At 41.0% G+C, this 15802-nt stretch overlaps 1 protein-coding gene across 4 annotated transcripts in view; it reads left to right on the top strand.

Annotated features, from left to right (window-relative positions):
* Window positions 1-15802, top strand: part of SOX5 (SRY-box transcription factor 5) — a 1038733-nt gene that overhangs the window by 369891 nt on the left and 653040 nt on the right. The window lies entirely within an intron of this gene.

The raw sequence follows: 15802 nt of genomic DNA, 5'->3' as shown, positions 1-15802 counted from the left end.
TTTTTTTTGTTGATTCTGTAATTAGGATTTTCAGTGGTGGCGTTGGAAATTTGTTGTAAACACTGACATAAATCAATACGGTTTTTATTAGCAGAGTGGCAGAGTTCAGAGCTAGAACTGTGCTTCCAGTACTTTGCATACTTTGGACATGTTAAGGCCATAAAATGTTGATTTCCACCCTCTGGTAGGGCGATTTCAACAGTTAGCAAAACTGTGAGCCCGCAAGAGAGCAAGTGTGGCATGGTCCTGTTAGGGATGAATTAGCAAGAGAGATGATGGTGAGAGAACCTGGTCCACAGCCATTCTCAAGTTCTTGTAAATTGTAGGATCTGAAAAAAAAAAAAAAAAAGTTTGGAGTCCTTGGGGCTCTCTGAACTTGAATATTCTTTTTGCGGACATTTCATTACCTAACTAGGTAAAGTCATCAGTGCTAGAAAGGAGTGTGATGTACTTTCAGTTTATATACAGATCGATAACCCTGTCAGTGTTGGAAGGAGTGTTCCTGGTGGATCTGCTGGTAGCACTATTAATATTACCTAGTTGGGTAATATCAATAGTGCTACTAGCACTATTACCAAAACAAAACAAACAAACAAAAAACAACAACAACCCACCCAACCAAGCTCAAAGGCCACCCAGAACTCTACAATTCAACCCTTTCTAAAAAGAGTTAGAAGCCCAAAGAGGTTATTGTAGGCAACATAAGATCTACGAGTCGACCCACAACATGTCCTGCACAGCACATCTGATGACTAGCAAAATCAATACTGTATGTCATGTCACAATTGACTGTATGCTTTAGATAGCTGCAATTTCCCAGTGAAATCTAAATTTTACATACAATTAGAATTCTGTCTTTAATGGTAATGTATCTAAGTATTAGATTTATGTCCTGCCTTTCCTTCAGGAATTGTCAGCAACTGCTTGGAGTTAGATGAGAGTCAACAGAATTCAAGGGTGGGTGGGGGGGGGGTGGACTTAGTTCATTTGTGGCTATATAGGGATTCTAGGCTGACCCCTCTTTTAATTCTGCCCCAAGATTCTGTCACTGTTTTTCCTACAGGAATTGAGGTGGCATATCTTCTACTTTCTCATCCTTTCTCTGATCCCAAGACAGATTGGGATGAGAGAGAGAGAGAGAGAGAGAGAGAGAGAGAGAGAATAGTCCAAAATCACTCCATGAGATTCTAGGGTTGAGAGTACACATGAACTTGGGTGCTATGTCCTTAAGCAACATCTTAATTACTACACCAACTGGCTTTCAAAGACTGACTACGTTCTTTGAGGGACCACATGTGGATGAGTCAATAAAGGAAATGAATGTAATTGAAACAAGTTCTATATTTAGAACAAAGCTCATATTATAAACTTTGCATCCTTTTTACATTTTGACAAATTGATTTTTCTCCCTTCTGTCTCCAGGATCAGATCCAAAAATGATTGTTACCTATGGCAAAGGGAGAAAAAAGGGTCCCGCCAAATTCTGTTTCCTTCCCAATGAATAATTATTTGAACCCAGAATAGGACGTTAGAGTAGCAAGGTAGTTCTGAGCAGAGATTAGCAACCTGTAAGATGCTTGCCACCCTTGGTCCCACTTAAAGAGCTCTAGGATTCTTTATCTGAAATTCAGCATAAAATCACCAAGTAACAGCCACACAATTTCCTGTCAAAAGGGTGGACTTCTACTGAGTGATGGGGTGAGCTCCCATCCTTATCCCAGCCCTGCCAACCTAGCAGTTTGAACGCATGCAAATGCAAGCAGATAAATAGGTACCACTTTGGTGGGAATCTAAGAGTGTTCTAAAATTTGTTCTAGATTTTCTATTTAGAAAATCTAAATAAATAATAAATAAAGTATACAAAATTTTGACTTTCAACGGTGGAAAGTGACCAGGAGACTCAGGAAGATGATTTAAGTGTCAGGGTTGCAAGTAACATCCCCAATGAAAGAAGACTCCAAGGCGTGAAGTTCCTCAAAGTTCCATTTTATTAGAGATGTCATATTGGCACATCTGGGAAAACTCCAATCTGAAAGCTTCCAGGTTTTCCCCACCCAAAAGAAAGTCCAAATCCCATCCCCTACACCCATGTGTCCATCACATGGTCCAATCAAAGCACCATGCCAAGTGGAGATGCCTCCCGGTCACACCCCTCCAGGTGCAGGGCAGGATGTCCTTGACTCTCTGAGAAAGGAATGTTATTATGACTACATATCACCCTGGCTCCATACAAACCCCCCTCCCAGTTTCCCACAGCACTAAACGTGGCAGGCCTGTAGGCCCAATGCAAAAGATGGCTTCCAGGCCTGACACTAAGTATTGCCCCTTGCTTCTCCCTGCCGCACAGTAGGACCAGCAATGTCTGACTCTGACTCCATGTGATTTGATCCCTGACCTTAGTGAGCTCTAGAAGAACCTTGCAACCGAGCTTACATCAAGTTTCAATCAGTTCCAACTCCGTTTCCACATCCCCAAAGTGAGAATTCTCCGAGCGGGTCTCTCCATGGATTCCATGTGCTCTTTTACAGAGCCAGTCCCTTCCTCCACCCTAGCCATCTGAGGGTTCTTGTGATCAGGCCAAAACAATGTGCTATATTGTGATGTGGCAAGGAGACAAAGCTACGAATGAAAGCAGATGGTATTATCTCTGTGTACAAAGCCCTGTTTGGATTTTCTGATAATTATCTGATTGATTTTTTTTTTTAAAGGAATCATTAGGAAGATAGCTAATACCAAGTGTGAACATGAGAGCATTCTGTGTACGCCAGGATTTTGTTGTGATTATTATTATTTTTTTAAAATCATTTGGGTAAAGTTTGAATGAGCAATTCTTTATTTAAAAGAAGGACTAGGGGTGGCATGATAGCAGTCTTCCAATATCTAAGGGGCTGCCACAAAGAAGAGGGAGTCGACCTATTCTCAATTAAGCCATCAGTGGAATGGCTTCCCTCCAGAAATTGTGGGTGTTCTCTCACTGGAGGTTTTTAAAAAAGAGTTTGGATAGCCATTTGTCTGAAATGGCATACGGTCTCTCACTTGAGCAAGGGGTTGGACTAGAAGACCTCCAGGTTCTCTTCCAACTCTTGTTATTCTGTAACTCTACATCATCTTCTATATTTAGGTGTTATGGATTCAGGGGGTGTTTTTACAAAAGAGTGCCCACAAAACAGATGCACATATTAAAAGTATAACTATAGGTTAGATGCCAGCCTTTATATCTTCTTTACTACGTCCCTGTTGATTGCCGGATACAATTCAATATGTTGGTTTTAATTTCAAAACCCTTCAGGGCTATGATACTACCTGCACTGTCATTTTAATATGAATAGTAATATGAGAGCATAGAATGTGTAGAGGGAACTTCAACTTTGGAATATGTGGGAACCATCTGTTTTCCTTCTTCTCCTTTTCCTTCTCCTTCTCCTCCTCCCCATCCTCCTCCTCCTCTTCTCCTCTCTAGGGCTGAGAGAAAGGGACCATTTTCAACATATGCATGATATTGTTACCCAGATAAAAGGGGAGAAGGCTTGCACTGCAACACCTAATCTACCATCTTGTTAATATTTATTTTTACCCTTAACCTTTAAAAATGCCTATGGATAAACAAATTAGAATTGTAGAATCAAAGAATTGTACAATTGAAAGATGGTATGAAAATCCTCAAATACAACTCAGTTCCCCATGCAAAAATCCAAATTCAAACAAAAATATACAAAGCTAGCCTGCTTCAGCACAACCAGTAATGGGGAATCCATCCCACCTCTGGTTAGTTGGTTGCCATTTTTCTTTTGAACTTCAGTGACTGTGGAAATTGTCAATTGTCCAGGTCATGATTGTCCCAAAGGTGCTTTTTCCAAGAGGCAACTAGATTTTTTTTTCTTTGAAAACATTTCACTTCTCATCCAAGAAGCTTCTTCAGTTCTATTTGGACTTCAATGTGAGTTACTGTATCTAACTGGATACAGTTGAGTAGACATTCTTGTGAAATAGTTTCTGTTTACCAGGTTAAAAATACTAGGCGAGATGAAGAATTAACTGACAAGACATAAGGAAACTTCCAGTATTTCTACCTCATTCTATGCACACTACAATTTTTCTCAAGTCCTGAAAATCAAATTCTGTTGAGGATCAAACTATCAAAGGAATGAGATGACATGTGTTGCTGAGCCAAATTTTATCAGGACTTTAGTTCTGATTAAAACAAAGAACAAAATAATTGGTGTTCTTCAGGCAATCAATGTGATACTACTGGAAATACTTTTTTGGGAATTGTGATCTCTGCTTACCACTGTGCAAAATACAACAATTTTAGTCTTCCAGCCTTTTTTAATAGAAATTTTTATCAAAACCATGCGTTTCTGCCTACAAATGGAAGAAGTGGAAGAGAAGTTCTCAGTATTGTGAAAGAACAATAAAATAAGAATAAATAACTTCAGCTTCTGGCTTTTCAATGAGAAATCATCTCAGGAGGTTTCCATGGGACTGTTTATTATTTTGGAAGTCCTTAAAGATCTTGAAGCAGAGATTCTGGTGACCAGATCAGTTGACCACAAGAGGGAGCCACTAATCTGCACTTTGTGGAGGTATGGGGCTATCAGTTCTATAGGCTAGAGCAGTCTTTTTCAACCTTGGCAACCTCAAGAAGTGTGGAGTTCAGTTCCTAAAATTTCCCAGACAACTCCCTAAGGAATTCTCATAGTTGAGAGCCACATATCTTAAAGTTGCTAAAATTGAATAATATTGGGCTAGAATTGAGTAACATTGGACTAAGAACTCACGACTGGTGTACAGGGGATGTGCAGAGTTCAGTGGCCTTTAATGTACCCTCAGTCAAATTCTCCTACCAGCTGCTTATTGAAGAAAGTGTTACTGGCCTCACTCAGAGGACCATCAAATCTCCCTCTGTTGTTGCCAAGGTTGCAACTGATGTCTGTTATCAACTGTACCTGAAGAGAATATTTGCAACTCAGGTTTGAACACTGGTGGACTGTTGAAGTTAACCTAGTTTGGTAATGAAACCACTTCAAGAAGACAACCAAGCTCAGGAAGCACCAAGGACACCATCCATTTATGTCCTTCAACATTCCTCTTCCTGTTGCCCCACTGCTATTTGTTGCTACAGATCAAGGAAAGATGGTTGCCTCTTCACATAATGCTAGCATAATGTACAGTCAGGTCCACTTGAGGGCTTCAAAACATCTTTAGAAGCTCCTCTTGCAGATTTTCAAATAATGTCTATAGAAGTAGATATCAGCTGCTAATGGAGCTCAGAAGTCAAGTCTGGAATAACCAGACATTCCAAAATGGAAAAAGATTCTAATACAGTTTCATCTGAGTGGTTTGTTGCTTGAGATGATGCCAGATGCCTTCACATTCAATTTATCTTAATTCCAACAACTTGCTAACATGGCCCTTTAATAGCATGGGTGAATATCCCTTTTAGATACAATTTATTAAGTAGCCTTTAAAGCATGTAGCTTTAAAAACTTAGCAGAAAACAAAAGGAAAATGGCCTAAAACAGAATAGCAATTGAAGAAAAGCAATGTATTTAGAAGGCAAAAAAAATAAAAAATAAAATAGGAGGAGCTAAGTGACTAGGTAAATTAACAAAGAAGTGGAACATCCATGGATGGAAATGAATTAAAAAAAGTTAAGATGGTGCCCATGACAACACAATCAGAGATCTTCCCCTTTAATCAGTTTATTTGCTGCCCATCTCACCTCTTTTGCGCATCAATGGACATAATAAGGGGAGGAACGTCAATCAAGAATTTGCAGTCATCATCCTGACATTTTTTGACCATTCCAGATGTCCTGTATGAAAAATAGGTTTTAAAAGATGCTTGCTGCCGGTAGATCTCTAGTATTTTTTCAAGCTGAAGTGTGAAAAAGCTGAAGTTCCCCTTAAATTTGTAGGAATCTGGATTCTACCTTTATTATCATCTTGAATGCCAGAGCTATGTCAGCTCAGAATGAGAAAAGACCTCAAATTTGACTTAAAAATTACTGTTGTGAACTATTTCTTAATGATGGAGTCTTTGGTGTTCTCTGAGCTTGGTTGTTGACTTGCAAACATTTCATTACCTGACCAGATAACATCTAGGTGAGCTCCCATCCTGGCCCCAGCTCCTGCCCACCTAGCAGTTTGAAAGCATGCAAATGCGAGTAGATTAATAGGTGTCACTTCGGTGGGAAGGTAACAGTGTTTCATGCCCCTTTAGCATATAGTCATGCTGGCCAGATGACTACAGAAATTGTCTTTGGACAACACTGGCTCCCTCAGTCAAGAAACAGAGATGAGCACCATGCAGGGATGGGCTGCTGGGGGTTCACAGGGATTTGGGAGAACCTCTAGCTAAGATTCTATGCAGTTCGGAGAACCCCCAAATCCCATTCCTGGCTGGCCCCACCCACCCCATCCCTCCTAGGAGTCCCCACATGGCCCATTTTGGATGCAGGTAAGTGCAGGGTGCTCACGGAGGCTTGAGGAGGGTGAAAAACAGGCCTACCGGAAGTTTGGGAAGGCTGGAAATGGGCCCATTTCTGGCCTCCAGAGGGCCTCTGGAGCCTGGGGAAGCCGTTTTTGCCCTCCCGGAGGCTCAAGGAAAGCCTCCGGAGCCCAGGGAGGGCAAAAATGCCCCCCACCGTGGTGCAGGAGACCAACTAGGCCATGCCCACCATGGACATGTCCACCCAGCAACCGGGCAGAGAAACCCTTGCTAAAATTTTTGAAGCCCACACCTGGCACCATGACCTGCAGTTAGACACAACTGACAGGGAAACCTTTAGCTTTAGTGTATATAGGCAGAGAGCAAGCCCCACAATCACTAGCATTGATTATATTACTTAGTTGAGTCATGGAACATCTGCAAGTAAACCACCAAGCTCAGAGAGTAACTCCACAGTTGAACCCTGAGCTTCAGATCTTCTGTTGGAACCATTTCTTAATTGAAGTGTTTTGCTTACTCTTTTGAGTACCCTACAGCAGATCACTATGTCCTTATGCTCATCTCTGATGTAGCCCATTAGGATTTTCAAATAAACATCAGTATAATGAGGGGTGAAAGAATACAATAATTTAAATGAAGGCTGGTTTCCATGAAAATATTGGTCATTCTACCTTGAAGAAAAAACAATCTGTTTCCCTGCTTATAGTCAGAGGATTTTCACAACATAAAAACAGGACAATTAGGCAGGTTTCGTTTATTAAATAATAACATTATTTAATGAAAATTTCCAAGAAATCTTATTAAGGCGAGACAGAAGGGAGGGAAACAAGCAGAAGTAAAAACCTATTTGCTTGACTCTCATAACTAAGTCATTATTCCCTATAAATAGGTAGCTCCCAAATTTTTCATTTTATGTCTTTAAAATAAAATCAGGCCTTGAAAAAGGACCTTTGAGACAACATTCCAAATGTTTTTAAGAGGGAGAGAAATTAATCTGTTTTAGTTCCAGTGAATTTTGTACATATTTGTTCGTAAAATAATTCCATTTATTTTCTGCACTCATCTACAGGTTGAAAAGAGAGGACAAGTGGTAATTACGCACACTTTAAAAATATATTTTTTTCTTGGAACATCTGAATCTATTCTGTGTTATCAATTTTTAAATGCAGAGTTGCATATTAACTTTTGAGTTGAGAACTGTAGTGCAAAGTTTGAAAAATGTAAAATCCATTGCAGAGTGCTTCTCCATATCTTTTAACTTTCCTTGCCCAACTTAGGACAATCTTGTCTATCCTTGTATCCTCAAAAATTTCTTTCTTTCTTTCTTTCTTTCTTTCTTTCTTTCTTTCTTTCTTTCTTTCCTTCCTTCCTTCCTTCCTTCCTTCCTTCCTTCCTTCCTTCCTTCCTTCCTCTCTCTCTCTCTCTCTCTCTCTCTCTCTCTCTCTCTCTCTCTCTCTCTCTCTCTCTCTCTCTCTCTCTCTCTCTTTCTTTCTGCTTTGAGCAAAGTCTTCTTGCCATCTGAGTTCTGTGCCTGGGTTTCCTAGATGAAATCCTCACATGGGGAAGGCATCTGGGGGGGTGGGGGTGGGGAGAGAGTGAGGGAAATGAGAGCTGCAGAGAAGTGTGCCAAGTTACAGAGAAGAGACATTCGTTTTCTTAAAGCATTAAGAGTCGCCTCCTTCCTCCTGAATCGCCAAGGACTTGTCAAGGTGCCTGAGTTTGCCAAATTAACATGTTGTGTGATGGGCAGATCCCTGCTGGGCTGTTGAAATTGGGGCTTTTCCCTCTGCACACTCGACTGTCCTGACCTCGCTCTCCCACCTCCCCATTTTGCTTTCTATGCCAAGTCACAGCTTGCAATGTTAACGAAATACCGCCTTCTTCACTCTGATGGAAGCATAAAGCTCCTGGGGATGAACAAGGATGGGCCACGCGAGTGCTACATTTTTAGAGTGAAGCTGGTGCTGAATGTGGAGGTCCTGAACCATGGGAGCGAGAAGAAACAGTTCCGTTTCTTGAGTGAAATGGTGTGGTTTTGTTTTGGCACGATTCCCTTTCAACTCACGTCTGCTTAGAATTGCCAGCCAGATCAGCATTCCAACTTGGTACCTTCCAAGATTCTTTATTCAATCTAATGGTAATGTCTTGCCTTTCGTTTAGGACGGGGGTCTCCGAACTTGGCTGGCTGGGGAATTTTGGGAGTTGAAGTCCACAAATCTTACAGTTGCCAAGTTTGGAGGCCCCTAATTTAGGACCTCAAGTGGCCTTCCTTGAGTTCACTCCTTCCAGCTTTCCCCATAGTAGCAACCATGTGAGATAGAAGAAGTCCTTGAATGTCCATGGATGAAGTTAATTCTCACCTCAACCTCAAGGTGGCTTTCCCAGAGTTCACTCCTTCCAGCTTTCCCCATAGAAACAACTCTGAGATAGGGTGGCCCAAAGTGTTTCAAGGAATGTCCATGGGTGAAGATAGTCCCAAAGCTGGATTTCTCCAGTCTCAGTCTTACATTTTCCTAACTGATTTCTCCATCTACTCCCTTGGTTGGGGAAGATGGATTGACTGCATCACAACACCTCTAGGGGTCAGTAGTGTTTACAACTCCCATTAAAATGTCATCACTTCTGAATGTGGTGGAGCAGGTATTCCTATGATGTGTGTCCGTACTCTGCCTCTGAAGAAAGCAAAAAAAGTTTTTTTGAAACTAAGGACTGTATACTTCAAAGATGCCATCCTATCTGTTCCTTTCTCCCAGCAATTGATTATGAGCATAAAAATTAACCCCACATACAAGAACATTTAGTATAGTCTTGTTTGTTCACCTCTTGTAGGTGGGATTAAAACAAGTATATGGTGGGTTTTTTTTTAAAGAAACACATTCTTCCTAGAATTAGAGTATTGGAATTTTAGAGAAGTTGGAAGAGGCCACAGGGAATATCTAACCAAACGTCAGCCCTATATTAAAAAAAATCAATTATAGTCAATCAAAAGAGCCTTTGGTGGCGCAGCAGACTAAAGCACTGTTAAGTAACACCAGCTGCCTGCAATTACTGCAAGTTCAAATCTCACCAGGCTCAAGGTTGACTCAGCCTTCCATCCTTTCGAGGTAGGCAAAATGAGGACCCGGTTTGTGGGGGCAATAAGCTGACTTTGTATAAAAAAGAACACCGCTTAGGAGGGGCCAAAGAGCCCTACTAAGCAGGTATATACAAAAGTATGAAGGCTATTGCTTAACGCATTGTAAGTCTCCCTGAGTCTCCGGAAAAGGGCGGCATATAACTCGAACCAATAAATAAATAAATAAAATAAATCATGCATAAGAGGTTGATGCCAATCTCTTCTTAAAAGTCTTCAGAGATGGAAAGCCGACTAATGTCAGGTGGAAGCAAAAAGAACCACTTGTGAAGAGTCTCAAACAGAAGCTTTATTGTGAGTCACTTATGTTACAAGAATCTCGCCAGACTGATTGCATTCCCTTTGGAACAATCAGATAAAGTTTTGGGAATTCTGGAGGTGATCAACCTGTGCTGCTTTCTGCAGTGCCAAGACTCTAAGCTGAGCCCCCTCCTAACACCTCCCCTCCTGTCCAGTTGGGGATTCCACCACACAAATTCCATAGGTAAGATGATTATTCTACTATGGTACAGATCAGGAACCTATAGGAGAATACTTCTAGCTCAGGGTTGAAATGAGGGGTCCTTGGTGCTCTCTGAGCTTGGTTTATTTTATTTTATTTTATTAATCATATTTCTATACCGCCCACTCTCCGAGGACTCTGGGCGGCTTACAACAATCGACAGTATACTAAATAGCATATTGCCCCCAACAATCTGGGGCCTCATTTTACCCACCTCGGAAGGATGGAAGGCTGAGTCAACCTTGAGCCGGTGAGATTTGATCTGCTGAACTAGCAGTCAGCTGAAGTAGCTGCAGTACAGCACTCTAACCACTGCGCCACCTCGGCTCTTTGCTTTCTTGCAGACATTTCATTACCTACCTCTGCATCAATGCACTGATAACGTCACCTAGATCAATAATCAAACATTTGTAAGAAAACAACCAAGCTCAGAGAGCACCAGGGACCCCACCAATCAGGGAGCCACCACAATATACGATGACATCATTGTGCAACCAAAGCAGAGGTGCTTTTGTGTCGTGATATCTGATGCTAATAGGTAAACTGCATCATTTGCATGATGGCTCATGACAGGTGTCATTTGTTCCCTTCCTTTCCCCCATGGATGCTTATGATCCCGATGACTATCTCTCAAACTATCTGAATAGGTATGATTATACTATCAGTGCATCAGTGGCTGAATATTAATTTTTGGAAACCATAAGGAAGGCTGATACTTTGCTCATGATCCTCCTGGCAGGAATTTGTAATGATAATGATATCTTGTAATGAGAAAGAGTGCAGAGAAGAGCACTCTCAAAGATGAATAGGGGACTGGAGGCTAAAACATATGAAGAACTATTGCAGGAACTGGGCATAGCTAGTCTGATGAAAAGAAGGACTAGGGGAGACATGATAGCAGTCTTCCAATATTTCAGGGGCTGCCCCAAAGAAGAGGGAGTCAAACTATTCTCCAAAGCACCTGAAGATAGAACAAGAAGCAATGGGTGGAAATTAATCAAGGAGAGAAGCAACTTAGAACTAAGGAGAAATTTCCTGACAGTTAGAATAATTAATCCGTGGAACAACTTGCCTCCAGAAGTTGTGAATGCTCCAACACTGGAAGTTTTTAAGAAGAGGTTGGATAACCATTTGTCTGAAGTGGTGTAGGGTTTCCTGCCTGAGCAGGGGGTTGGACTAGAAGATCTCAAAAGTCCCTTCCAACTCTTGTTATTCTATTCTATTCTATTCTATTCTATTCTATTCTATTCTATTCTATTCTATTCTATTCTATTCCTTTCTATTCTATTCTATTCTATTCTATTCTATTCTATTCTATTCTATATGTGGAAATGGTCTTTGTAAACCAGAGGAAGAGCCACAGAGTATGAGAGGCATCTGAGCCAACAGAGATAATGTTAGGGGCATGGCAAATATCTCAGAACGGCCCTTCCCCGGTTGTTTGAAGTGTAAAGGCAATGGGGAAAAGACTTCCCTAGGGAATGATGAGATAAGAGAGGGCAAAGCCTGCAGCTGGAAAATGGATGGAGCAAGAGCTCAGAAGAGTCTCTCCCTAGATGTCTAGGGAGAGTCTCAATCATCCAGGTCATGGTTTTCTCAAAGGTGCTTTTCCAAAGGCAACAGAAAAACAGAATAACAGAGTTGGAAGGGACCTTGGAGGTCTTCTAGTCCAACCCCCTGCTCAGGCAAAAAAACCCCACACCACTTTTAATCTATGGGCCAAATTTTTATATATTCAATTTTAAATTGTTTTAAATTTTGTATATTTATATGTGTTTTAATATGGCCGTACGCAGCCCTGAGTCCTTCGGGAGAAGGGTGGTATAGAAATCTAATAAATCAAATCAAATCACTTCAGACAAATGGTTATCCAACATCTTTTTAAAAACTTCTAGCGTTGGAGCATTCACAACTTCTGGAGGCAAGTTGATCCACTGATTAATTGATAATATAAATCCTTCCGTTATTGGATTTACTACGGTACCTGGCAGAATTTGAGTGGTAACTGTGGGGACCAGATTGTCTTAGGCCAGATCCAGCTCATTTCTTTTTTTGCCTAGATCCTCCAGCTTTGCCATTTTTCTCAGAGGATCTTTCTATCACTGTCAACCCCCCCCCCAAACAAAACAAAACAAAACAAAACAAAACAAAACAAAACAAAACAAAACAAAACAAAAGCAGACATCCATGCCATCCAGGTTTGTTTTAAAAACCTATTGACACCTGGGTATGCGTCTGAGCTTTCAGTGGCCGACATGCCATGGACCATGCAAATAAGCCCCCAAAGGCAGGAATATTAGCCGCCTGTAGTAAAATTAAGAGGTAGGTCAAATATAATGGAAACATCTGTCGTTAACCCTTTTAGGGAGGGTGCCTAAAAGGGCATCGCGGCGGATAAAAGCACTGGGGTGTGTTCTGTCCTGCCTTTTCATGGTGGAGTTGCAAAGGAACAGTTAGCCTAATGTACATCTCCTGTTCGGCAGCGTTTTACTGGGCGGATCGAGGGCGCTCCCCTCAATCCGCCTCCCCGCCCCCTTCCATGGTTTGCCAGCATTTACAAAAGCAATTCTGAGAATGTGAACGACTAAAAGCCTGCTTATTTTAGCATTAGATCCTGCTCACAGCAGCCCCGCTGATGATTTAGTATTATACCATAGCTTGGGTATGTCTCCCATGTGGGGGAGATTATATTTAGACATCTATATATCTATCTATATCTACACTTACCCATCTCTCTCTCTCTCTCTCTCTCTCTCCCTCTCTCTCTCTCTCTCTCTCTCTCTCTCTCTCTCTCTCTCTCTCTCTATCTACCTCTATTTCTATATTTGTTTATGTTTACTACACTTATAGTGTAGTACATACAGACAGACAGACAGTATCCCTCCTCCATTTTTCAAGTCCTCCCCAGAATGTATAAAACATTTGTGGCACATATTAATTTTATTTTATTTATTAAATTTATATACTGTGCATCTTAACTAAGTGATTCTGGGTAGTTTACAGCAATATAATAAAACAAGATAAACACATGACATTGAGAGGATGGCTTTCCTTTGTGCTATCCATGTTTTGGAATTTTTAAAATTTTCCTAAAAAAACCATGTATAATATATTTCCTTCCTTCCTTCCTTCCTTCCTTCCTTCCTTCCTTCCTTCCTTCCTTCCTTCCTTCCTTCCTTCCTTCCTCAGAAAAAAACAGCTTGCATTTAAAAACATGAGCATTTAAATGTTTGCCATGGTTTTTATTCAACGTTGATAATGACTGTCTTATACCAAACACAAAATCTGGCCCAATTTTTAAAAACACAGTGTAAAAGAGAAGTCAAATTAGGTGTTAATTCTGAAGGCAAATAAATACATGTCAATCGAAGATTTGAACTGACAAGGGAAATGCATTTCTCTCTTTATTTCAGCATTTTTTTTTCTCTACCTAAACTGGGTATGTCATTTCATTACATCAACTTTCCAAGTCCTCACAGCCTTTAGCAATATTAGGCTCACATTTCCATAAATTCCCTCTTTCTATGTTCTGCCCAGATTTTCCATTGTACAACTACTCTGAAAGTTTTTGCATTCTATGACTAATCCTTCCCCTTCACATGCTTTTTAATGAACATTGGTGACAGCTTAAAACTTAGCCAAAGAACTGGCTAATTTCAGGATGACAACTGCGGTCAACTTTGCAATAAGCAGAAATCCATCCAATAACTTTACCTCATATCAAGAAAAATGGCACTTGTTGAATTTTCGACTGTCATGCCTAATATTTTAAAGCAGTTCCTGCTCTTCATGGCAACTGTGAGGCCAATAGATTTGCTAAAGTTTGTTATTCTTTCCTTTTCCCCTTTTAAGAAAGGACTTGCAATCCAGATCCGTGGCTTGATTTTCCCAGAGCATCAAAATCAGAAAATTTGTGACTGGATCCTATGGTGTTCCATGGTCTTTCTTGCCTCAAAACTTCATGCAATATCCCCAGGCTCCAAATTTAAATTTACCACCATCAGCCATTCCCCACAGTTTGGTTGGGAATGGGAAGGAAGGGTTAAGCATCTCAACAAAACTTTCTAAGATAGAGTCCCAAGATTCCGATATTGACAATCTTGAAATAATGCAGAGAAGAACAACAAAGATGATAAGGGGCTAAAATGTATGATGAATAGCTAAGGAAAATCAGTATGTTTAGCCTAATGCAGAGAGCTTCGGGGAGACACAGATAGCAGTTTGTCAGTACTTGAGGGGCTGTCACAGGGAAGAGGGCATCAATTTATTCTTCAAAGCTCCTGAGGGCAGAACATGAATCAATGGGTGGAAGCTGATCAGAGAGAGATCCAACCTGGAACTAAGGAGGAATTTCCTGACAGTGAGAATAATTAATCAATGGAGCAGCTTGCCTCCCAGAGTTGTGGATGGTCCATCCTTGAAAGTTTTCAAGAAAATATTGGTCAGACATTTGTCTGGGATGGTATAACTCCTGCCTTTGGTAGGGGGTTGGACCCCCTTTGGTAGGGGGTTGGACAGTCCTATGATTCTAAAGGTGAAGGTAAAGGTTCCCCTCGCACATATGTGCTAGTCATTCCCGACTCTAGGGGGCGGTGCTCATCTCCGTTTCAAAGCCGAAGAGCCAGCGCTGTCCGAAGATGTCTCCGTGGTCATGTGGCCGGCATGACTCAATGCCAAAGCTGCACGGAACACTGTTACCTTCCCACCAAAGGTGGTCCCTATTTTTCTACTTGCCTTTTTTACGTGCTTTGGAACTGCTAGGTTGGCAGAAGCTGGAACAAGTAATGGGAGCTCACCCCTTTACGTGGCACTAGGGATTCGAACCGCTGACGACCTTTCGATCGACAAGCTCAGCATCTTAGCCACTGAGCCACCACATCCCCTTTATGATTCTATGATTTTATGAAGTCATTGTCCAGTAATACTTTGCTTGAAATACAGAAATAATTGGAGAAACAAGGAATGCAAAGAGTTGTATTCACACTTAAAGAATGCCAGCAGGCTTACACTGAGAAAAAAAGACCCATTTTCTGATTTGACATCTCTGAGGTCCTTTTTTTTTTTCTTTCCTTTAACTTGCCCTGAAGCACACTGAAGTTCCACTCAGGTTATGGCTCTCCAAAGTGGTTTTGAAATTGAATTAAAATCTTGTGTCAACAGTCACAATTGATTTCTAAGACTCTGAAATGATACTCTTGCTTGGAGTTTCTTTATTCACTAATACGTTTCTCTCAGTTTAGTTATATGAAATTCCCAAGAGCGGGATATCAGTCTCCATCTGTGCTTCAGCAAAAAGGTATTCTTTTTGGGTGGGAACCACTGCAAGCCTATTCGGAACTGAGATCCGTGTCTTCATTCAGGCCGTCGTTTATTGGAAGCCACAGAAAACATAACTCTGCCTTTGAATTTATTGGTTGGATTCACCCAACACATTTAACTAGGATGTAATTGGGAATGGGTAGCTGGCAGTTCAGAATATTATAGAAGGGCAAGCATTGTCTTAGCATATTGTAGGAACTCAGCCATCCCATCACGTCATAACATGGTTGGGGTGAGCATAGCCTGCTATGTGAATTTACAAGTTGTGTTTTATTATATTCCTATAAGGTGACAACTGTGCTGCAATGTTGCACTCATGGATCCTTGACTGAAGCGGGGCTCTAGGCAGACGTGTAAATTTCCAAGCAAACATTGTCAAAGCTATTGTTAAGTCTGAG

Source organism: Pantherophis guttatus, chromosome 7 (assembly GCF_059756535.1).
Source record: "Pantherophis guttatus breed Tessera chromosome 7, ASM5975653v1, whole genome shotgun sequence".
In the NCBI taxonomy this organism is placed as follows: Eukaryota; Metazoa; Chordata; class Lepidosauria; order Squamata; family Colubridae; genus Pantherophis; species Pantherophis guttatus.
The sequence above is the reverse complement of the archived record's forward strand: the minus strand, read 5'-3'. Positions and strand labels throughout refer to the sequence as shown.